The 23,987-nt window shown below is 43.6% G+C and overlaps 1 non-coding gene across 1 annotated transcript; it reads right to left on the bottom strand.

The window, feature by feature from the left end:
* Positions 1-600: 600 nt before the first annotated feature.
* Positions 601-682, bottom strand: trnas-gcu (transfer RNA serine (anticodon GCU)). The gene has a single exon. It is a non-coding gene; the product is annotated as a tRNA-Ser (tRNA).
* Between the last annotated feature and the right edge of the window lie 23,305 nt (positions 683-23,987).

Genomic DNA, 23,987 nt, shown 5'->3' with positions numbered 1-23,987 from the left:
TTCATAGTTCAGTGTGATGCATCCAGTGTGTGCATAACGAGAGGGAGCTTGCTTCCCACTTCTTGTGTTTATCGGTGTTTTATGTCCTGCATTCATCAATGGCAAGACCAAGGGGGAAAGGGCGAGATCAATGTGTAAGTCTGTCCAGTCCAATCACGGAACCCACATCAGCAATTCTCTACTGTGCATTCACAGCCAGTTTTCTGTGCCACTACACCCACCCCCTGCACCTTTTCAAATATCTCTATTATTTTGTGGTCTCGCTCTGTGCTCTTATCACCAAGATGAATCACTTCTACCCAACCTGCTCCAGATTTCATGAGACAAAACACTCATTACGAATCCCATAGCATTAAATATGCACATCACATCTCTCGTTATTTGGCTTCCCTGGATCTCTTTCATAAGATTAACGTTCACAGTAACTTGACTTGGAAAAGACAATCGCGTTCCTTTTTATTATCCCAATTCAGTCTACATGTCGTTAAATTCAGGCATCAGTCTCAAATTATTCTTTGAGGTTTTATAATCTGGTCGATGCAGATAAACTAACCATTGGAGTTCCAATTTCAATAAGACAGTGTGATAATCCAAAAATAGCGACGAGAGTGGGATTCGAACCCACGCGTGCAGAACACAACGGATTAGCAATCCATCGCCTTAACCTCTCGGCCACCTCGTCGCATACCCACGAAACGCTATAGCATAATCTCCCAGACCATCACAATCTCATCATCTCTGGGGAATCTCCCATTCACAGCCTCCAACCTCATTGTACATGAACCCTGCACTGCCCGATTCTACCTCCTTCCGAAGAACTGCTGTCTATGCCTGCGCTTGTTTGACCCGACTCCTCTCTTCCTACCTCAACACCTTCCTGTAACCCCAGTCCAGGAAATTCTCAACTACGTTTGTGACACCACCTATGTACTTCATCTCACTAAAGACTTTTATTTCCCTGGTCAACAACGCGTCATCTTCACCTTGGAGATCCAGCCCCTCTGCACATCCATCTGCCATGACGGAAGTCTCCATACCCTCTGTTTCTTCATCTCGCCCCATCCCAACCAGTACCCTTCAACCAACACCCTCATCCAGCTGGCTGAACTGGTCCTCACCCTCAACAACTTTTCTGTTCAATCCTCCCACTTCTTCCAAACCAAATGTGTAGCCATGGGCATCCACGTGTGACCGAGCTATGCCTGCCTGCCTGTTTGTCAGATATGTGGAATTGTCCGTCTTTCGCAGTTACTCTGGCACCTCTCTCCACTTGTTCCTCCGCTACATTGATGAATTCATTGGCCCCACATCCTGCTCCCACGAGGAGGTTGAACAATCCACCAACCAAGATCTTTCACCCCGACCTCAAATTCACCTGGATCTTCTTGGCAACTCCCTTCCACTTCTTGGACCTGTCCATCACCGTCTCCAGAGAATGACCAATGAAAGACATATATTAAAACCCCACCGACTCCCACAGCTAACAATACGACACCTCTTCCCATCCCAACGCGTGTAAAAACACCATCCCTTATTCCTAATTCCTCCGCCTCTAGTGCATTTTTTCGAAGGATGACCAATTCCACCTCAGAAAGTCCCAGTTGGTCTCCTTCCCACGTGGTTTACGATGCCCCAGGGAATCTCCTCCACTTCACTCACCACCGCCCTTAAATCCCACCCCTCCCGCAACAAGGACAGAATCCCATGGTCCTCAACTTTCACCCCACCAAACTCAGCATGAAACACATCAGACTCCACCACTTCTGCAATCACCATACAGAACCCACTATCAGGTATATATTTCCCTCCACACCCCTATCAGCATTCAGCAAAGACCATTCCCTCCACGAGCCCCTCGCCAGGTCTACAACCCCCAATAAACACACACCCCACTACTGGCATCTTTCCCTGCCACTGCAGGAAGGGTAAAAACGGCTCCCACACCACTCCACTCATCTCCGTCTCAGGCCCCAAGGGATCCTTCCACATTCGTTAGGAATTCACCTGTACAACTTACAATGTCATCTGCTGCATCTGTTGAACCCAGTGTGGTCTCCTCTACATCAGGGAGACAGGACACCTTCTTGCAGATCATTTCAGAGAACATCTTTGGGACACCCGCAGCCACCAACTTCACCATCCCGTGACTGAACACTTCAACTCCCCCTCCCACTCCATCAAAGAGTGCAGGTCCTGGGCCTCCTTCAGCGCCAAACCATAACCACCCAATACCTGGAGGATGAACGCCGTATATTCCGCTTTGGAACTCTGTCACCTCACGGGATAAGTGTGGATTTGATCAGTTTCCTCATTTCCCTTGCCCCAAGTCCCAAGCCTCAAACTTGGCACCGCCCTCTGGACCCATTCCATCACTGCTCCTTCGGAACTATCATCTTCTCCCTCACCTTCATCCAACTATGGCTTTCCCAACGATCTCCCCCAAACCCCAAATCCCTACCATTTATCTCTCAGTCCCGACTCACAAGCCTTATTCCTGTTGAAGTGCTTATGCCTGAAACGTTGATTCTCCTGCTCCTCGGATGCTGACTGACCTGCTGTGCTTTTCCAGCACCACACTCCCGACTCTGATCTCCAACATCTGCAGTCCGAACTTTCTCCTAGGAATAATCAATGACCTCGGAGTGCAGATGTCCCTTGATTGCACTCATCACAGTGTGTCTGAATTTTGTGTTTATTTTGGGTGAGGGCAGGCTGGATCTGGGACCAGCGCTTAACACCCAGACAATGGGAATGGTGTCAGATAGCGAAGTTAGGCCGGGCTGAAGTGAAGTGGAAAATTATGTCAGAAGGTGGATCAGTACAAATGCATCATATCACTCAGACTGTAAAAGACATGCAGAAGGAGCAAATCAACTTCAGTTCAGGCACAATAACAGGTAACGTGGGAAGAAGACAATACAATGAGATGGAATGGGATTGTTTCTGAGAAAGGATTAAATATTTAAGCTATTTTACACACAGACTGTCGTCACATTGGAAAAAGGAATTTACAGCAGTGTAACGGTGATATTTGCCTATGGCATTTCAATTCCAAGAGACATTGACATATTATCTTCTGCATCAGCGTGGCCAAGTGAAAGCATGATCGGCCCATCAACCAGAATTCAATACTTCAAAGCTCTCCTCTGCGCTGTACAATCTATATGCTGCTCCTGCATTCAGATCCCAATCGCTTCACAGTCTTATTTTTCTGCTTCCTGCCTCACGTAAACACTTGAAACTAATCAAATCTCCAGTGCTTCCGCTTTAACCCATATTTTGTAACTCTCGAGCAGACAGAGGTAGGAGTGTCCAATTGGCCTTTTCGAGCGCTCTCACTCTGCATGATCTGAATGATAAAGTACACTGTATCTGATCCGCAGGACACACTACAGAAATTATCCCATTCCAGCAGACTGAGCTGCCTCCATTGATGGAGCTGTCTCCATTGGTAGAGTATCACACAGTCACAGCGAACATCTTTTGATATCATCCTCGAAGGTACTTGCTACAAAAAACTGAAGACGGCTGGAAACTGCTGGATACAGAGGCCCAGAGGGAGCCTAGTGGGCCCATAAACCAGAAATCAATGGATAAAAATATTCTTCTTTTTAGAAGAATCCAATTCAGACCATCAAGTTAACACTTCCTGGGGAGAAAATAGATGTGGGAGAGCGGACAGTCTCAACTGGTTCCAGCATTTACAATCTTGGTCCGTGTGACAACAAAAGCAGAAACCTGGAACTGTTTATCTTGCTTCTGAAAAACAGGTTAGTAAATTTTGAAGAGCATCGATATTTCTCCCTGGTGTTCATGAAATGATCAAGAGCAGATTATGGTTCCCTGAGTATGGTCTGACTTCTGGGTTATGGACTGTGATATTCTGCTCACCTGATCTGAACACATACAAAGAAATGACTCAGTGACAAGATCTGCTGAATCGGATTCTGTGAAGAACAGAAGCTGATGTAATGAAAAGAGCCATAAGAGCGGGAATGCAGCAAATTATTTTCCAGACTCGAGGAGAGTGCACAGTGCTGTTTACAGGGGTCAATATCTGTGCAAGCAGCGTTGGGTGTTATTGCACTGCATCTTTTGTGTAATGGTGCAAAAGCACGGAACTTTTGTACAGAGGGGATAACTTCAAAATCCCCAAAGAGGCAAAACACACAAATGAGGTAAACAATAAAGTAACCACACGATTTGGTGTGACATCATGCGGTAAACTTCCCTGCTCAAATTTCGTTCTAAATCGCTCTCTGCCTAATTCCTAAGACTGATATTCGAACAGTGAATGGTTTGGCAATAAAAACTGCTCTGATCTCACAACTTCAGCATTTCATACCCACCCCCTTATGTATGTCTGGCAATAGTAATTGATCCCTCACTGTGTTACTTCAGCACACGGAAAGAACAAATAACTATAAGAACAACAGTCAAGTATGTGAGTAGGATTTGACCCGATTCTGTTGCAACCAATCCATTCAGCTGTAATTAAAAATGCTTCCACCTTTCCTGTTTCGGGACTAAGATTGCACGGCTTCGTGGTGAGTTTTCATTCATTGAATTGGACCCAGCATTCTTTCTCAGGGTGAAATATCCAGGGATATAAAGACATGATGAAAGACATGGGCAGTGTTTACTGGACGACAAAGACGTTAGGAATGACACAGTCATGATACCATGTCGTTAGAAATTATGGAAATGAGGTTTACTGGGAGATAAAGCCACTAAAACGAAAAGAGGGGGTTTAATGGGATGATGGCATAGATAAGGAATAATACGGGAGAAATCAGGAAAGACTTAGTTGTGTCCGAAAAGAAGTTATCTAGCTGATGTGAAGTTGTTAAGAGTAAGTACGAGGGAAATTTCCTTGTTTAGGTGAGCGGAAACTAGAGGTTAGAACTTCAAACCCATCGGGGCACGATAAAGAAGTTTGGAGTAGGCATTTTTTATTCTGACAGTTATTGAATTCGGCGGTGAATTTTCAGAAATACAATCATTTTAGGATCTGATTTGAAAAGCGAGTGCACATAGACAAGGAGTTAATTAGGTTGGATTATATTAGATTAGATAGAGAGAGAGATAGAGAGACAGTGCGAGAGAGAGATAGAGAGATAGAGAGATAGAGAGAGATAGAGAGATACAGAAAGAGAGAGATACAGAGAGAGATAGAGAGAGAGATAGAGAGAGAGATAGAGAGAGACAGAAAGAAAGATATTAGATTAGATTAGATTACTTGCAGTTTGGAAACAGGCCCTTCAGCCCAACAAGTCCACACCGACCCGCCGAAGCGCAATCCACTCAGACCCATTCCGCTACATTTACCTCTGCCCCTAACACTACGGGCAAGTTAACACAGCAAATTCACCTAAACTGCACACGTTTGGACTGTGGGAGGAAACCGGAGCACCCGGAGGAATCCCACGCCGACACTGGGAGAATTAAACAGCGACAGTAATTATGGGCTGCCTGAATGGGAATGCAAAATGGAAAAATTCCTGAATTGGTTAACAGTCATAGGAAAAAAATTGCATACCATCTGCAACTGGAAATGTTAAGTATAAGAAGAGCTAGTGGATTTCGAATGTGCAGCCACTTATTCAACATGAAATATTGTATACTGTGAATGAACTGAGCTGTTTGACTTAGCTCTGCATTGAATGGAAGTCTGTCAGCTCAGTCCGCTGACTAACTGGTTTATGAGAAAAGTGAGACCAACAGCGTGGGATTAATTCTGTCACTGTCTCAGGTTTCCACAAGGATCATCATCTCCACCGCTTATCTGATCTATAATTTTGTGGTGCCTCCAGTGAGCAAGACTTGGCCTGTCGATGTAAAACATAATTATCATTGCCATCTGTTGTCTTGAACATTTGGTCATGATCAACCGAAAGGGGAGGGAGTCCATTTAATACTCTTTTATTTCCGCTTGAAAAATCCTGCGTCAAGACTCAAACTTATTCCAGTTTGACCCTTTATTCCTCACAAAAGTAAAACTACTTGCCCAGATCCTTTACTAGGTTTGCTGACTACAGTCAAACTCGACAAAGAGTTAAATCTAATACTTTCGATTGGTTTAATGAGCTGTGCAGCTTACATGAAATTTAATGATATGAAACTATTTATACAGACTTTCCCAGGATGTAATCCAGTGCTGGGTCAGCGATTTGAGGAAGGTCATCAAGCTAAAACTTCACCTCTGTTTCTCTATCCACAGATGTATATTCACGTGGGGAATATTTGCAGATTTTCTGTTAATAATTGGCATGTTTAAGAAAGGCAAATCTTTTCCCCATGTCAGAAACTGGAGTTTTCAAATAAATGCTATTTTACTCAACATTGTTTTCAACTGCGCTTCAGTCTGATGCTCCAATAATCCCCGGTCAATGTCAGTAACAGCACCTTTAGATAAGCATTGAACTTACAGCCTTGGCATGTTATGCACTTTTAACTCTTCAGTGCTGACCAACTGCGCGACTCGAGCCGCAGACAGCGAACCTGTCACGTGACCGACACGTACCTTGGGAACTTTAGCTCAACTGCTCTACTTTTGCTGTGATTATTAGATTCCCCAAAAATTGAAACAGACCCTTCGTACCAAAACGTCTACACCAACCCTCCGAAGAGTAACCCAACCAGAACCATTTCTCCTCTGACAAATGCAATATGGGCAATTTAGAATGACCAACTCACCTGACCTGCACAATCTTTGGACTGTGGGAGGAAACTGGAACACCCGGAGAAAACCCAGGCAGACACGGGGAGAATGTGCAAACTCCACACAGTCAGTCCACCGAGGCTGGAATCGAACTTTTGACCCTGTTGATGCAGCCTGAAAGAATCCATCACTATCTGATTTACATCAGCAATAGGAGCTGTCTGTTCTGGCTGTGAGAGCGGTGGGGTAAACGGGAGGACTTTGATATTCCGTACTGTAGAATCACATTGCCCTCATCATGTTAATTTTGAAAACACTCTGCAAGAAACAGCTCAGAAAGAGAGGAACAGAAGGAAGCTATTCCAAATACCTGTACTACCCGCCGTTTGATACCATCATGGCTGACCAAACACGTCAATGCCTCTCTACAGCTCATCCACAACAACCTGTCACAGAACGGGATAAAGAAATTTAACCAATCGAACATTTCTGTGCAACTTTGGGAGGGAAATGTGTTTAGAGACAGTGGGTTTCTGCACGAAATTTGCAGGTTTTGCGGGTGAGTATCTGATTCTGGTCTGATCATGATTCCGTAAAAACGCACAACCAAGAAGGTAAGGAATTTCCTCTGGTCAGTAGCAGGGATGGGAACTCCAGACGACAGGAATTGTGATGAATCAGCACAAAAGTCAATGATTCAGCTGAAAACTGAACTAAACTCCAATTCTGAAGCGGTTCAAACTCACAAACTTTGAATAACAAAGTTACCAAATTTGTAGAAATCTAACACACTTTTCATTGCGCTACAGACCTGCACTCGCCACAATTTTACTGCACCCAAAGTTGCGGTTGTCGTGAAGAAAATGTCAACAATGACCAGGAGATGCGGCGAGTTTTTCAAGGAGTAGATCTTTTAGTTGCAAACAAAAACAGTGACATTCAGAAAATAAATTCTTGAATCCCCCGAAACTTGAGGTTCTTGGCATAGAGTCACAGAGTCATTAAGATATGCAGCATGGAAACAGAACCTGCTGTCCAACTTGTCCATGCCGACCAGATATCCCAACCCAATCTAGTCCCACCTGCCAGCAACTGGCCCATATTCCTCCAAACCCTTCCTATTCACATGCCTCTTAAATGTTGCAATTGTACCAACCTCCACCACATCATCTGGCAACTCATTCCATTTACGTACCACCCATTGTGTGAAAAAGTTGCCCCTTCGGTTCTTTTCTTAACTTTCCCCTCTCCAACTAAACCTATGCCCTCTAGTTCTGAACTCCCCTAAACAGGGAAAATACTTTGTCTATTTATAATGTCAATGCTCCTCATAATTTTGTAAACCTCAGCCTCCGACGCTCCAGGGAAAACAGCCCCAGCCTGTTCAGCCTCTTCCTATAGCTCAAATCCTCCAACCCTGGAAACATTCTTGTAAATCTTTATGAGCCCTTTCAAGTTTCACAACATCTTTCCGGTAGGAAGGAGACCATAATTGCATGCAATATTCCAATAGTGGCATAACCAATGTCCTGTACAGCCACAACATGACCACCCAACGCCTGTACTCAACACTCTTACCAAAAAAGAAAAGCATACAAAACGCCTTTTTCGCTATCTTATCTATCTGCGGCTCCACTTTCAAGGTGTTATGAACCTGCACTCCAAGGTCTCTTTGTTCAGCGACACTCCCTCGTACTTTACCATTAAGTGTATAAGTCCTGCTAAGATTTGCTTTCCCAAAGTGCCGCACATCGCATGTATCTTAATTAAACTCCATAACTTCTTACCTTTTCTTTAATCATGTTTTTTAGCTTATCAGAATGCCCAACTGTGTTCGTCAGAATTACCTCACTCCAGCTGTACAATAAAACAATAGTGTTAGTTCCCATGATCGTTCTACTTCTGCCACTATGGTTTTTCATAAATCTACTTAATATTATTCGACTCTCATCATTAGGTATTCTACTGCCACCTATGCGACAATGAACTTCCATCCCAGACTAACCTGTCATGATTAGATATTTAACTACCCCATCTACCACAATGTTTTCCTGTCCCAAGCTGACTCTACTAACTACTGATTAGATATTTAATGTCATATCTTTCCATCTACAAGCGTCTTAAGCAGGCTGACTGAACTATCAATTAATTATTTAAAGTCATGTCCTTAGTATGTACTATCACGACTTGTCCCAAACTGCCATGATGGCATTAGATAGGCAGGGCTGACTTTACTGATTGTTATTATCTCAGCCTGCCATTTTACCATTTCAGCCCAGTCTGACTCTGCTAGTTGGTGTAGGAGCATTCCACAATTCTTCTCCTATCCTGCCACACTGCCCCAGGGACCTTTTGACGAGTGTAACTTTCCGCAGACCCCTTGTAACAGATCGCCAGTAGTTTCCATGTCTTTACCTTCCCATGCTTTCATGCTCTGTATTTTCTTTACAGTGTTCGGTTCTTTCATCAGACATCTGTTTAACTTCACCCCACTTTCCAGTACCTGATCCTTATCCATGTGTGCTCTAACTTCTCAAGTATTCGGCTAAATACTCCTGGCGCTTAGCTTTACCACACGTTCAGACAGTGAATTCCAAGTAAACAACACTCTCAGAGTTAAAACGTACTTCCTATATCTCCTCTGAACATCCTCTCCCTTGCGTTTGATGGAGATCCCTGGTTGTTAACTCTTCCCATAAGAAGTTTATTCCTATCACACATATCTATCCCTTTAATGTGCACCATAATCACTTCCTCACTCATCCTTCTTCGCTCTTAGATAACAATCCTGAGCTGAGATCGTCTATCTTCGACATGGTGATAGTGTCGTGCTGGAAAAGAACAGCAGGTCAGGCAGCATCCAAGGACCGGGAGAATCGACGTTTCTGGCATAAGTCTTTCATCAGGAATGAGTCTTATTGGAGGGGGCTGGGAGATAATTGGGAGGGGGTTGGAGTTGAGTGCAAGGTAGCTGGGAAAGCGAATGGTGGTTCGAGGCAGGAGAGGAGGTGATATGTTAGGGGGGAGGGATGTATGTGTCCGGACGGCGGTGCTGAGTTGGATTCTTCAGACTCTAATAATGTGGGGGTGGGGGAGGAGAAAAGAGAAAACTTTTGAAATCCACATTTATCACGTGTGGTTTCACGGTCCCAAGGTAGAATATGAGGCGTTCATCTTCCAGGTGTCCGGTGGTAACGGTTTAGTGGTGGCTTATGCCCGAAACGTCGATTGTCCTGTTCTGCAATTCACATGACAGGAGAGATGTGAAAACCAAAGACTAAAAAAAACGACAAATACTTATAGATACAGAGTTAATGAAATTAGACACAGTGCATACAGAAACCATTTGGCTAGTTGAGTCTGTACTGTGCCGTGCAAGAGATTCACACTGCCCCACTCTATCTTTCTAAATCCGCATTTATGATCCACTTATAAAAATAGAAATTGTTCCAAAAGCTCAGCGAGTCAGGCAGCATCAGTGGAGAGAAGTAAGAATTAACATTGCGAATTAAAAACAGTTCCGAGTAAGAGTCTGTTGACCCGAAATGGTCATTCTGTTTTCCCCGAGCTGCAATTCTGATTTTTGTCTCTGATTTACAACACTTACAGTCCATTCAGATTTTGTTTGTCATTGACCTGAATTGCACACTTTTGCATTGTGGGAAGGAATCGGAGCAGCCAGAGGAGACTCACAAGGGACAGAGACAGCATGAGAGTGCACATTCCACACAGTCAGTCACACAAGTCTCGAATCGCAAGCGGGTTTCTGGAGCGGAAAGGTTCAGTTCTACCCACTGAGTCCTCCCAATATGCAAGCATTCATCCTGGAAGCGAATTGAACAGGATCTCACGCAGCAACAGGCGATGGTACTATCCAGGAAGTTTATGCAAAAAGAAGTCTATTTGGTATTACTGGAAATTAACATTCGCTTAAAAGCTGTTTTTGATCACATCTCGTCAAATCAGCCTCTTGCTCACAGTAAACATTCCAATCCAGTGTACATCACTTTCTTTCCGACACAGCCACATGTCATATTCGAATTTCCTCTATCCGAAGACTTTTTAAAACCACTTGGCCTATAGCCTCGTCTGTCTTGGCATCACAAAATTCACATCTGAGAACTTCTGAAAGTTATGAGGATTTCTGCCTCTACAACCTTTGCATGCACTGAGTTCCAGATTTCAACCAACCGCTGTTTCATAACATTTTTCTGCGCATTCACTCAAATCTTTCCTCTTCTATGCTTAACTCTATGTCACCCTACCCCTCCCCCCATGATCGATCTCATCATCAAAGACAAACGTTTATTTCAGTCCAAGCCATTCATATTCCTGATTATTTTGTACATCTCAATGATGTCTCCTCTCAATTTCTCCTGCTGTAAGAAAAAACCTCCAGACTATCCAATTTCTCTTCATCATTGAAACTCTTCTACCCAGACAATATCCTGGTAAATTTCTCCTGCATCATTTCCAGTGCTATCATATCCGTGGTATCATGTGAATTGCAGAACTGCACACAATGGACAAGATAGAATCAAATTAGCAAGTGAAATAAATGATGTAGACGTCCACAGAAAGAGGTACTTCCAAATAAATCTTATTTTCCTCACTGCTACACTGTGTCATTTCCTGAGCCTGATGTTCCAATAATCTATGGTCCATGTTGTAAAAGCTGCTCCATGAGAAATGATCTCACAACCACGGTATCAAAATGGAATGATTGGTTTGAAAGTGAGGACATGGTTCTTATATGATGGTACAGAGGTGCATGAAATGTCAAAGCTGGGAGTGCTCCTGGTCAAAGCCGGGGAGGAAGGGCATAACTGTCTCCGTACATTAGATTATTAAGATACAACAGCAGCATTAACCTGCACTGCCGATTGGCTCCGCTGAAGCGTGCTGGAGTCTTAAGCGAGAGGTCAATTAATTGAAAACATTCTCTGAAATGTTCCTTAACAATGCGCTGTTTTGTTACTTTGACAGTAAAAGCTGTTTTTGATCAAATCTCGTCAAATCAGCCTCTTGCTCACAGTAAACATTCCAATCCAGTGTACATCACTTTCTTTCCGACACAGCCACATGTCATATTCGAATTCCCTCTGTGATAATTGGAATTGACAATGTAATTCTCTGAGATGTAGCAATGTAGCATGAAGTTGATGGTGTGGTGAACACAGAAGAACAGAGAACACAGAAAATTTACGGCCCAAGAACAGACCCTTTGAATGTCGAAGCCTGAGCTGATCCACTGTCTAAACCTATCACCAAATTCCAACCAACCGTATCCTTCTGCACACCATCTACTCATGCATCTCTCCAGACACACCTGAAATGAATCTACCGTGCTTGCCTCTACCACCTCTGCAGACAACATTATCCAAGTACCTACCACCCTCTGTGTAAAATGATTCCAATATCGAACTCTCACCTTGAACGCGTGACATCTCATTATTGAATCTATCACCTTCGGAAAAAGCTTTTCTCGATCCACACTGGCTATAATCTTCATGATTTTGTAGACGTCAATCAAGTCCCCTTCAATCTCGTTTTCTTTAATGAAAACAAACAGTACCTACTCAACCTCTCTTCAGAGCTAGCACCTTCCAGACCAGGCAGCATCCTCATAGACGTTCTCTGCACTCTTTCATAAACGTGCACATCGTTTTGGTAAGTTGGAGACCAGAACAGTACACAGCATTCTAAATGCGGTTGAACCAAAATCCTGTATAATTTTAGTATGCCAGCTCTTATACTCAATGCCCCGTCCGTTGAAGGCAAGCATGCCAGATGCCTTCTTGTCCACTAGATCTACCTGTGCAGCTACATTCAGGGTACAAAGGATCTGAACTCCCAGATCGCTCTGCTCATCAACTTTACCCAAGGCTGTTGCGTTCACAGTATACTTGGCTCGAGAATTAGACTTCCCAAAATACATTACCTCACATTTGCCTGAATTCAACTCCATCTGCCAATTCTCCACTCAACTCTCCAGTCTATCTATATTCACCTTCATTCTTTGACAATCCCCTTTGCTTTCTGCTACTCCATCAATCTTCGTGTCATCTACAAATGTAATGGCGATATTTGGAAAATGGAGCATGGCAGCTGGTAGTAATTAGATTTGATGAATAAAATCTGGAATATAAACCCGCTCAGAGGAAGAGTGACAAAAAGTTTAAATTTGCTGAAAACCCATTCTTTCATTTCCCTTCAAAAGGGAAATCTGCCGTCCTTAACGAGACCTGCCAATATATGACTCCAGCCGGACAATCGTGCGGTTCACCCATAAATTCCCTCTGACTCAGGTCAAGGAGAGTTAAGGATGAACAACAAGTGCTGTTCAGACTATGATGGTCACACTCCGTGGGAGAATAAGGAAGGATAAAAAGATACATGGATGACGGGGATAAATGGGAGTCGTCTCAGCGTAAACTCAAATTCAAATGCTTATCCAAACTAAACAGACACAAGGATACCCACTCCGCAATGAAGTCAGGTCCATGCGGGCGGAGTCTGTAAGAAGGGATTCAATTAGCCGCTGAAGTGTAAACTCACTTGCTCAGTCACAACTTGGACAGGTCATTCACCCTCCCACAAGTGAGAAGGAATCAGTCAGCAGACCAACCTGTAGAGTCACCATCAGGTTTACAAATGACAGCAAGGGTCCGATTCTGCTGTTATTTCAGGTGTTCATCCCATCCAAAAATGAACCATGTTTGGATGCCTATTTCCATTGGAGTACACTGTTTCCTGACGTAGATCGATAATTCAAACTTAGTTGTAGGAGTCATGGTTTAAAAGTTGACAGAAGATAAAACAGTTGTTTGTATAGTTGACTATGATGAATAATTTCAGGGACCTCAGGGATGTAACAATCAGGTAGAAAGGAAAAATGCCGAATGTAACTGAATCCAGACCAATAAGTGGTAATGAATTTGGGGAGTTGGAACTATAACAGTGGGGATTCTGAGTGGTGTACAGGAACAAAGAGATCTTGGAGTGGACAGTCACAGATCTCTGAAGATTGTTGGACAGGGAGATCAGTTATTAGAGAGGGTTTTTGGATATTTTCTGTTGTTGACCTCAGTCTGAGGATGATATTCGATCTTTAGCAAGCGCCAATTTAGGAAACAACCAAAGGAATGTGCACAAGTCTGGTCAATGCAATAGTCAATTTTTTTAAAAATGTATGATAAGAGGTGGAGGGCTGAAGTATAACACTTTGACCATCAAGACCGCTTCATCACTCAATGAATTTTCCACTGATTCCTCTCCAAGTCATGCTGGTATGTTTCTTGGAGGGTAATTTGCAAACGGTGACGTTTCAGTTCATCTTCAATCTTGTATTATAGTTGGTAAAGCTTTTGAACATTGAAGGTTCTGTCAACAAAACCTGGATGACGTACTCCAGTGAATCTTCTAGGTGGTGCACTATGCTGCAATTGTGCCTTAGAAATTAAGGGAATAAATATTCTGTTGAAGAGTGTGCAATTCAGTGACTGCATTGTCATGGAGAGTGTCCAGTTCCTTCAGTGGTATTTCAGCGGCACCCACCAAGGGAAATGAGAGAGTTCTGTAAAAAATCTAATTTGTGCATCGCAGACGATGTAGGCTTCACGGAGACGAGAATTGAGTTGATATTCAAACAAAGTCAACCAACGGGCATGTTATTGTAGTCAACTTCTTTGTATGGGCGGTCAGATTCCATTTATCCTAAATACTAGCTCCCAGGACGACGACACGGAGGAATTCAGTTACAATGAAGCAATTGAATGTCAATCGAATATGAATAAAGTCTCACTTGTCAGAGTTATCATTGCTGCATTTGGTCCTTCTGTGGATCAATCCAATTCCAATCGCTTTCTGATTTCAAGTTTCAATTCCCATCTGCGCCTGAAATTTCAACCCGTTTCCTCGCCGAAATTTCTCCACCTGTCTCATAACTTCGTAAGTTCGCTGTAAGGGCCAGCAGAGATTTACAAACATGTTGCTAACTCTATAAAATGGAGCTTTGTGGAATGATTGGTAAGGCTGGGATTTTTCTCCTTGAAACAAAGGAGGTGGAGGGGAACTCTATAATCACATGATAACAATTGTAAACGCTCAATATTCACTGGATCTTGACAGGATAGTTACAGGCAGATGGCTTGCCCTATGCTGTGAGGAGAGCGCCAATGGACATGAACACAGAATTAGACATTGCCTATTTAATTCAGAAATGATGAGTAATTTCTTTGCTCAGGGGTCAGAGAGTCTGTGGCATTTTTGTGGCACCCACTGTTGAGACTGCATTGTTGATTAATTTCAAACTGTGCCAGATAGTTAATCAGAAAGATGATGGAACTTTGTCGAGGTACGTGAGAAGAATAGAGTTGAAGATTATCAGATCAACCATGAGTTCGTTGAATGGTGGGGCAGACTCGATGGGCTGAGTGGCATACTTCCACATTGTTTAACATTTGGTCTAACGCCTTATTTTATTCATAAGTTCAGAATTGTGAGGGGATGGGCTGAAGTGCTAGGAAACGTTTGTTAAACCGATCAGACAGATCGGGAACAAGCCTCATAAACTCAGGAAGAAGAAATGTGCTGTGGCCCGGGTGCCACAAATGACATGGGGCACAGCACAGGTGTCTGTGTCCAGTAGCTGTGATTGCTGAAGAAAGTTGGTGGACCTTACACAGTTGGCAAGTCAGTGATCATGCTGGATGATGGATCCTTGTATCCTTCACACACAGCAGAAATTTGTGGTAGAGTGAAAGGTTCGTTTCATTGGAGAAGTTTTCTGCGGTTCCAATTCCGAGTGAGTCTTTGAACTACTGATCAGATCATTGTGTGAAGTGTTTGGTTAAAATACTCATGGACAACCCATTGGATAAAGTTGTGCTCCCAATCTCTTATGATCTGTACCTCTTTCTTTCGACGTAACTTCATAGAAAGACAAGATGGTACATGGGGTGGAAAGAAAAATGCGTTCGTTCTGATTACAACAAGTTCATGTACAATTGAATAGAATGACTGCTCTCGCTCTTCATTTCGACTGTAATGTGGTGTCTGTTGCTCGTCAATCTCCCGTGCAGTAAAGCACAAGAACAAGATTCACGATCCAGTCTATACCAGAATTTGAGGTACAAATGAAAACTGCTGGAGCGGTTTGTGAAGTTAGCAACCAGAGTGTGACTCGAATCCGTGAATGTGGAGAACAACAGTATAATAACCTACCACCATAATCGCTCGGTCTCCTCAGCACATTTTGTAGAGCGGTGGCATGTGACCTCATCAGGTTACATGCAGTGAAAGCCATGGATGAGAAATTTACAGAGCGGAATCGAATCCACTCCAAAGTGTTTCTGCTTTCACCAGAATTATAATGACAGCAAATTCCAATAAATAGCCATGCTCGTCAGAATGAATAGCTGTCAGTGATACGTTCTGAGTCAGAACTGTGTCAGAATCAAACAGAGAACAAGACTTTTACGTCATATTCTCACCTTCATTCGACTCATAATTTCTTCAGTGACTTCCTCTCTCACGTGGAGAAGCTGCCACGGAGAGGGAAATAAAGGCGATGTTGTGGCTCAATGGCCTTTCTGATATGGCTGAACCTGAATTGGATTAAACCGCAGGAAACGCTGTTTGTTCGTTTCATTTTAGTTTTGCTGCAAACTGACAATGTTCATTATAATCTCGCAAGTGAATTAGATTTATCTCATTGGAACGATTAATGTTGTGTTCAAATTTACTCCGACTTTATTTCAGCTTAAGGAGAAGACTTCTTAGAAAAGCAGAGGGTTAAAGTACAGTTTTGTTGCTCGATACTTTGGCAGATTTCACCGAGTATTAAATGGACCAAACATCATGGTGTTTTCCTTACATCTTTAACGCATATGATTAAAGCACGAAGTCGATCTCCAAGCAACTGGTAACTTCCCATTCATTGTGTAATATCTTCTCATCGTAATAATAAAAATCCGCTCAGTTCCATTTACAATGCTTTAAGTGGAATATTATGCCAAATCTTTCAAAATTTAGAGTTTTGGAATCGAATCTTATTCAGCTGCACATCTTCACGAAATGTCTTTACATTTAAAGTCAACCAAATTAGACATTGTATCCCCGCAACTTCCGACCGACGTCACCCCAACCCTACTCCTTTCCCTAGCCACACGCTGTCGCTCTCCTTGTGAAATTTATTCCTTGTATGTCACCAAATTTGACTTTTCAAAAATTTTGAAAGACAGATTCTCGGAGTGACAGCGATTCTGTTCTCATCATTTCTTTGTCCTTCAAAGGTTCTATTCGAAAGATTGGAATGCCTGACATCTAGATGTTTACTTACTTGAAAGAGGGAACTTTCCACCCATTTACTCTGCCCAAACATTTCTTAACCAGAAAAACCCCCACTATGTCTTCCTTGGTTCAGGGATAACTGTTCTCAATTTTCCAAGAAGACAAGTGAATAAAATCTCATCCTCAGTATACCTCGCCAGCATCGTCTCTAATGGTTTTACACTCCAGTAAACACCATCATTATCCTCTCCGATAGAATCACAGAATCCTACAGTGTAGAAAGAACATTTCAGTCAATCGAGCCGGTGTCGACTCTCTGAAGAGCATCTCACCCAGACCTCGCTCCCCTCCCTATTCCCGTATACTTCACCTGAGGAAGAGTGAGCTCTCCCCCTTATGAATTCAAATAAACCTGTTGGACTATAACCTGTCGTCCTGTGATTTCTGACCTCATCCCCGCGTTACCCATGGCTAATTCACCTAACTGAGTTAATTCACTTCCTGGACACGAGAGCGCAATTTAACTTTGGCAATCAACCTAACCCTCCGACCAAAGAGCAGTGTGAATTACTGAGTCAATGTTCCATCATAGTGAGCAATTGCTGTATCATTTTTAATGGCTTTATAGCCTGGTAACTCAGCCTCATCAAAGTAAATGAACCCAAATTCAATGTATCGAAACACTACTCTGTCCATTACAATTTCATTCGTGCTGAGGGAAATGTTTCTGCAATCATATTTGAATGTTTTTACGCTGTTTCTTCCTCACCGTCCTGCTTCCAGTAAACACTACAATCCAGTGGAGTCTGTCAAATGCTTTTCATTGCAACACAGATACAATGTACAGATTGCTGATGTTACGTGTTTGCACTTTCACTGACATTCTGCCTCCCTGAGAGCTGTAGCCCTTCCCCACACTGATTCAGGCAGCACTACCCTTCCTGTGACATGCACCATCGAGAATGGAAGGACAGGATTCAATGCCCGAACTTGGGAATGGAGTGACAGTTTTAAAACATTTACCCAGCGGAGAATTGAGCCCTGTGACAGGCGGGTCACGAACCAGTATACTACCGATGACAGAATGTCAAAGGAGGGCCTTCAGCCAATTGTGACCACACTTGTGAAAAACAACTTCCTAATGAACTGAATCGGTTTTTTCAATGCTTATCCCACGTCCTTATGTGTCTTGGCATCACAAGTTCACATCTGAATATTTCTTCAGGTTATAAAGGTTTTTGCCGCTCTGAACAATGCAGGCAGTATATTCCAAATTCCAACCCCCCACTGGCTGATAAAGATTTTGCACATCTTCTCAAACCTTTCTGTCTTTCTCCTTAAATCTCGGGACCCTGCTGATCGATCCTTCAGTCAATGGGAAACTCGTTCAGTCAAATCTGTCCATACCCTAACTCATTCATGACTTCTCTACATCCCCTTTGCAATGCGACAAACAGTCCACTCTGTCCTGTCTTTCTTCACAACTCAAACGCTTCATCCCAAACAACATCCTGGTAAATATCTCCTGCAATGTTCTCAGTGTGATGACATCCTTACCATAATGCGAATTTCAAAACTGCACACAACACACTTGCTAGAGCCTAATGAGAATTTGTTTTAATATATCTGTTTTAGTATGAGGGCGATTCTGGCTAAGCAGAATTTATTACCCATTCGGAATTGCCCAGAGGGCAGTTGAGACTCAACCATATTGCTATGTGTCTGAAGTCACATGCAGGCCGCACCAAGTAAGGATAGCAGATTCCATCCTGAAATGACACCAGTAAACCAGATGTTTACTTTTCAACAATAATCAATGGATCTGTAGTAGTCATTAGATTCTTCATTGCAGATATTTGCTGAATCCAAATTTTACAATCTGGAATGGAGGGACTCAAGCCCGAGAACCCAGACTATTACCTCGGTTTCAAGATTATCAGTCCTAGGAAGTTACAGCGAGACCAACGCAGAAAGCCACAAAAGATGGCCTTTTCAATTTTTTCCCCCGAAAACTGCCCTGGGTCTTCTCCATGGGCCTGATGCTCCAATTGTCTCTGGCCTATGTCAGTAAAAACTGTTACATGGGGATTAGATTAGATTACTTACTGTGTGGAAACAGGCCCTTCGGCCCAACAAGTCCACACCGCCCCGCCGAAGCGTAACCCACCCATACCCCTACCCCTACATCTACATCTACATCTACCCCTTACCTAACACTACGGGCAATTTAGCATGGCCAATTCACCTGACCTGCACATCTTTGGACTGTGGGAGGAAACCGGAGCACCCGGAGGAAACCCACGCAGACACGGGGAGAACGTGCAAACTCCACACAGTCAGTCGCCTGAGGCGGGAATTGAACCCGGGTCTCAGGCGCTGTGAAACAGCAGTGCTAACCACTGTGCCACCGTGCCGCCCACGATTGATTTCACAACTGCGGTATCCAAATGGATCGACTTGTTTGGAGGTCCCAATGGTGAGATTGGGGCACGTTCACCCAACAACAGTGACCGCAGAAGCAGCACAGACAGAACAGTATGAATGTGAAAGGGAGTGATAGATTGTGCATTGCCTCAGAGAAATGGGAGGAGGGACAGAAAGGAGGTTTAATGATCGTGGGAAGGAGAGGAATCTCCGACAACGGGTGTGTTTGAATTCTGATATATGAAACGCAGAGATGCGAGAGAGCGGAATTTGAAGTTAAAACAATTAATTCCTTACCGTGTGTCTCAAAAAGGACAACGGAGAGAACATTTAGTGCTGTGATTTGGATTCGAACAGACGTTGCTGTGGTCACAATGCAAAATACAGACAACCACGAACACAGAACAGGATACTTGCAAGCAGCAATAAGCAGAGGATATGTTCGGAAGAACACTAAATGTACAATATAAGTACTCCGCGAACAGTGACAGACATGTGGGAACTGAGAATGAGCTGAATCTTTAACTTCGGTGTCCTCAGAGGCTGTGGAGATCCCTTGAATGAGAATGTTGAAAACTGAGATTGATAGATTTCGAGAAGCATCAAAGACTCGGGGGACAGTACGGGATATTGTTGAAATGTATGCTTCAATAGCATCTTAGCTTAACATCGACGACTTCATCAGTTTCCTCAAGGCCATAATCAGTGTTGCAGATAATTACACATAAACCCAGTTCCCAGCCTCGTAATCAGAGAAACTGCAGCACAGTCGCCCAAATCCGGAAATGGGGATGGGAATGAGTGCGCGGAGTTACTCTTTGGCTCCAGTGATGAAATAGGTGAGCGTGCTGTCCTTCTATGATGGTATAGAGCCGCAAGAAATTCCTCGGTTGAGTGTGCTCCTGCTCAAGGGAGTGGTTGTCCCGGTTTATACTATCATAGCGATTTACAGTGTATTTTGCTAAGACAGCTGAGTGGCACAACTGGAGCGCGTTGAGCCCTAAAGTTTGCAGTGGTTTTTGCTATTTGGATCTGTTTCTCACACAGGCGGTGGCAGCTGCATTTGCTTGCATCAGTTCAGTATCAGTTTCTTCCACACAGTGAAGACTTCAACCTGGAGAAGGCGGTGTTGGGGTGATATTTTAAAATAGTCATCCTTGGGGTTGGGACACGGAAACGGTGATGTTTACTTTCGACGAATAAAACCTGGAATGCGAGCCTGACCTCAGGAACAGAGATCATGACTTTAATTTCTTGAAATCCCATTCATTCTTGTCCTTTTTTCAGGATATTCTAACATCTTTAGCCAGTCCTACGTATGAGAGTCTCCACGACCAGAACAACATTAGCTGACCCTTAATTCAAGAATCCCCATTGTGTGGGGAAGCAGGCGAGTCGACTTCCAGTCCACACTGTCCCACTGAAGCGCATTCCAACTGACCCCACGATATTTCCTATCCCATAAGCCTGAATTTCCCATTGCTGGTGCCTGTAACCGACACATCTTTGCTCATAGGGAGGAATAAATACTCAAACACAGAGAGAATATGCAGACTGCCCACAGACAGACACCCGAGGCTGGGATCGTAACCGGCTGTGTGGTGCAGCCAGGCAGCAATGAACAAGGGGCAATGAATAATTGTTGTTCTGATCAGTGATACACCCTGTGGGAGAATGAGAAACAAGGAAAACACATTCATAACATGGCCAACAGGATTTGCATATGTGTGGACAGAATAAGAAAGGATTGTTCACCCTGTGAAGAAAATATTACGCCGATACCACAGAGAAAGCAGGGAAATGTGGGAACTGTTGGAAGGGAGTCAATTAACCCCAGAAATGGAAACTCATTTAATCAGTAACACTGGCGGGAGACCGTTCTCCAGTCCCGTGATGGGAAAGGATCACTGAGCAAAACAACCTCTGGAGACTCCAGCAGGATTACATATCCCATCAGGTGATCGATTATGCTGTCAATGCTGCTGTTAATCCCAACCAACAGCCTGCTCCATAGCGTCAGTCAGAAAGTCATACAGCATGAAAACAGGCCCAACCAATCCATGCTGAACATTCTGCCAAACTAATCCGTTCCAGTCTGCCTCCTTCTGTACCCACGGAGTGGAAATAATGTCCTTGTAGTTTTATTACTGCATCGTTAATCTAAACTCCCAGGTAATATTTTGGGGACAAATGTTTCAGGTCCTGGCATGACAGATGGTGGAGTTTGAATTCAATAAATACCTTGGATTAAAGTGTCTCGTGATGACCTGAATCAGTTGTGTGGAAAATCCCATCAGATTCACTAATGCCAGTTCGGGAGTCAAACTGCCACAGTCATGTGTTCTGTCCCACATGAGATTCAAGATGCGTTGACTTTTAACTGTCCTCTGGGAAATAACTGATGTACGAGGCTTGAATGAATAGATTTTATTTTAAAAATTTCACTTTGCCATTCATGTATGGAGACATTTGTGCTTTAAATGTTGCAAATGTACCCTCATCCATCACTTCCTCAGGAAGTTAATTCTACACGTAAAACACTCTCTCAAGAAAACTGCCTCACATGTCTTTTATTAAAAGAAAAATTCTCTGTTTTCCTCTGAAACATAGGCCGTTTCGTCTTGAAATCCCCCTCCTTGGAAAAGTCAACTCTCGTTAACTCGAACTTACCTCTCCATAAGTCATAAACTTCGATCAGATCGCCGCTCAAACCACTATTGTCGAGCGAAAACAGTCTCCACTAGGAGAAAGTGAGAACTGCAGATGAGAGATCAGAGTCGGCAGTGTTGTGCTGGGAAAGAACAACAGGTCAGGCAGCATCTGAGGAGCAGGAGAATTGACGTTTCGGGGAAGACCCTGATGAACGACACTTGAGTGAAAAGTTGATTCTCCTGCTCCTCGCATGCTGCCTTTCCTGTTGTGTGTTTCCAGCACCTCAATCTCGAATCTGAAAATAGTCTCAGCCTATCCAGCCTTTCATTATAACTCAAACCTTCCTCACGTGGCAACATGCATGCATACCTTTTCCGATCCTGCTCCAGCTGAGTAATATCATTCGTACAATTGGACGACCAGAACAGGACATAATATTCCAGAAGAGGCCTTGTCAATGTCCAGCAAAACTTCAGCATAACGTCCCAACTCCGACACACGAAGGAGAAGTATGCCAAATGCCTTTTAACCATCTGGTCTGTATGTGATACAAACTGCAAGGAATTATGTACCTGCTACCCGAGCTTCCGTGTTGTCCAACACTACGTAAAAGCCCTTATCACTAACTATATCAGCCCTACTCTTGTTGTTGTACCAAAATGCAATACCTTCCGTTTATCCAGATTGAACTCCATGTTACATTTTTCAGTCCAACGACTCATTGGATGAAAATCCTTTTGAATCTTAGTTAATTTTCCTCGCTGTCTACAATTCTGATGTCGCCTGCAAACCTACGAAGGATTCCTGCAGTGAGTTCCACTGTTTTCTCACGTAGATCAATGATTCATATTTACTTATTTAATTGGAGTGGCCGTGATTCAGCAGTGTGCAGATCATACAACAATTAGTCATGCAATTAACCATGAGGAAGAAGGCCGCAGACTGCAGGACGATACCAAACAATTGGAAAAAAATGGTGAAAGGAATTCATTCCAGGGAAGTGGGTGATAGTGAAGCAAATTCAAACTTCAAACCAGCCGCCCACGTTCCAGTTGTGGCACTCAGCTGTCTCAGCAAGATGCACTGTAGATTGCTATGTCATTAAAAACGGGAACAAATTTTCCCTTCTGCCCTGCCTTTGACCAGGAGCACTCCCAATCTCGGAATTGCATGCGCCTCTAAACCGTCATCGAAGTACCGTGCATTCAACGTTTGTGTCACTGGAGACATCGAGTATCTCTGCGACCTCATTCCCATCTCGATTTCCGGTTGGATCTTCGCGACTGCGCCAGTCAGGTCCTCTGATTCTGGGGCTGGGAATTGGGACTCTGTGGCAGCAGTGGTTACTGCCTTGTGGGGAGAAACTGGTGAAGTAACCGATGTTAAACTGCATTACTATTGAAGCATACATTTCAACAAAACCTGCACTGTCCTCGGAGTCTTTGATTTTTTGGAGAAATCTATTTATCCCAGCCTTCAGTATATTAATGACGGAAGCAACATAGCCTCCGGGGGCATCAGCCCATTAAACGGTCAGCCCATTCTTAGAACATAGAACATAGAACAATACAGCACAGAACAGGCCCTTCGGCCCACGATGTTGTGCCGAACTTCTATCCTAGATTAAGCACCCATCCATGTACCTATCCAAATGCCGCTTAAAGGTCGCCAATGAATCTGACTCTACCACTCCCACGGGCAGCGCATTCCATGCCCCCACCACTCTCTGGGTGAAGAACCCACCCCTGACATCTCCCCTATACCTTCCACCCTTCACCTTAAATTTATGTCCCCTTGTAACACTCTGTTGTACCCGGGGAAAAAGTTTCTGACTGTCTACTCTATCTATTCCTCTGATCATCTTATAAACCTCTATCAAGTCACCCCTCATCCTTCGCCGTTCCAACGAGAAAAGGCCGAGAACTCTCAACCTATCCTCGTACGACCTACTCTCCAT

Source organism: Chiloscyllium punctatum, chromosome 21 (genome assembly GCF_047496795.1).
Source record: "Chiloscyllium punctatum isolate Juve2018m chromosome 21, sChiPun1.3, whole genome shotgun sequence".
Taxonomy (NCBI): domain Eukaryota; kingdom Metazoa; phylum Chordata; class Chondrichthyes; order Orectolobiformes; family Hemiscylliidae; genus Chiloscyllium; species Chiloscyllium punctatum.
Note: the sequence above shows the minus strand (reverse complement) of the source record. Positions and strands in the feature narration are given on the sequence as shown.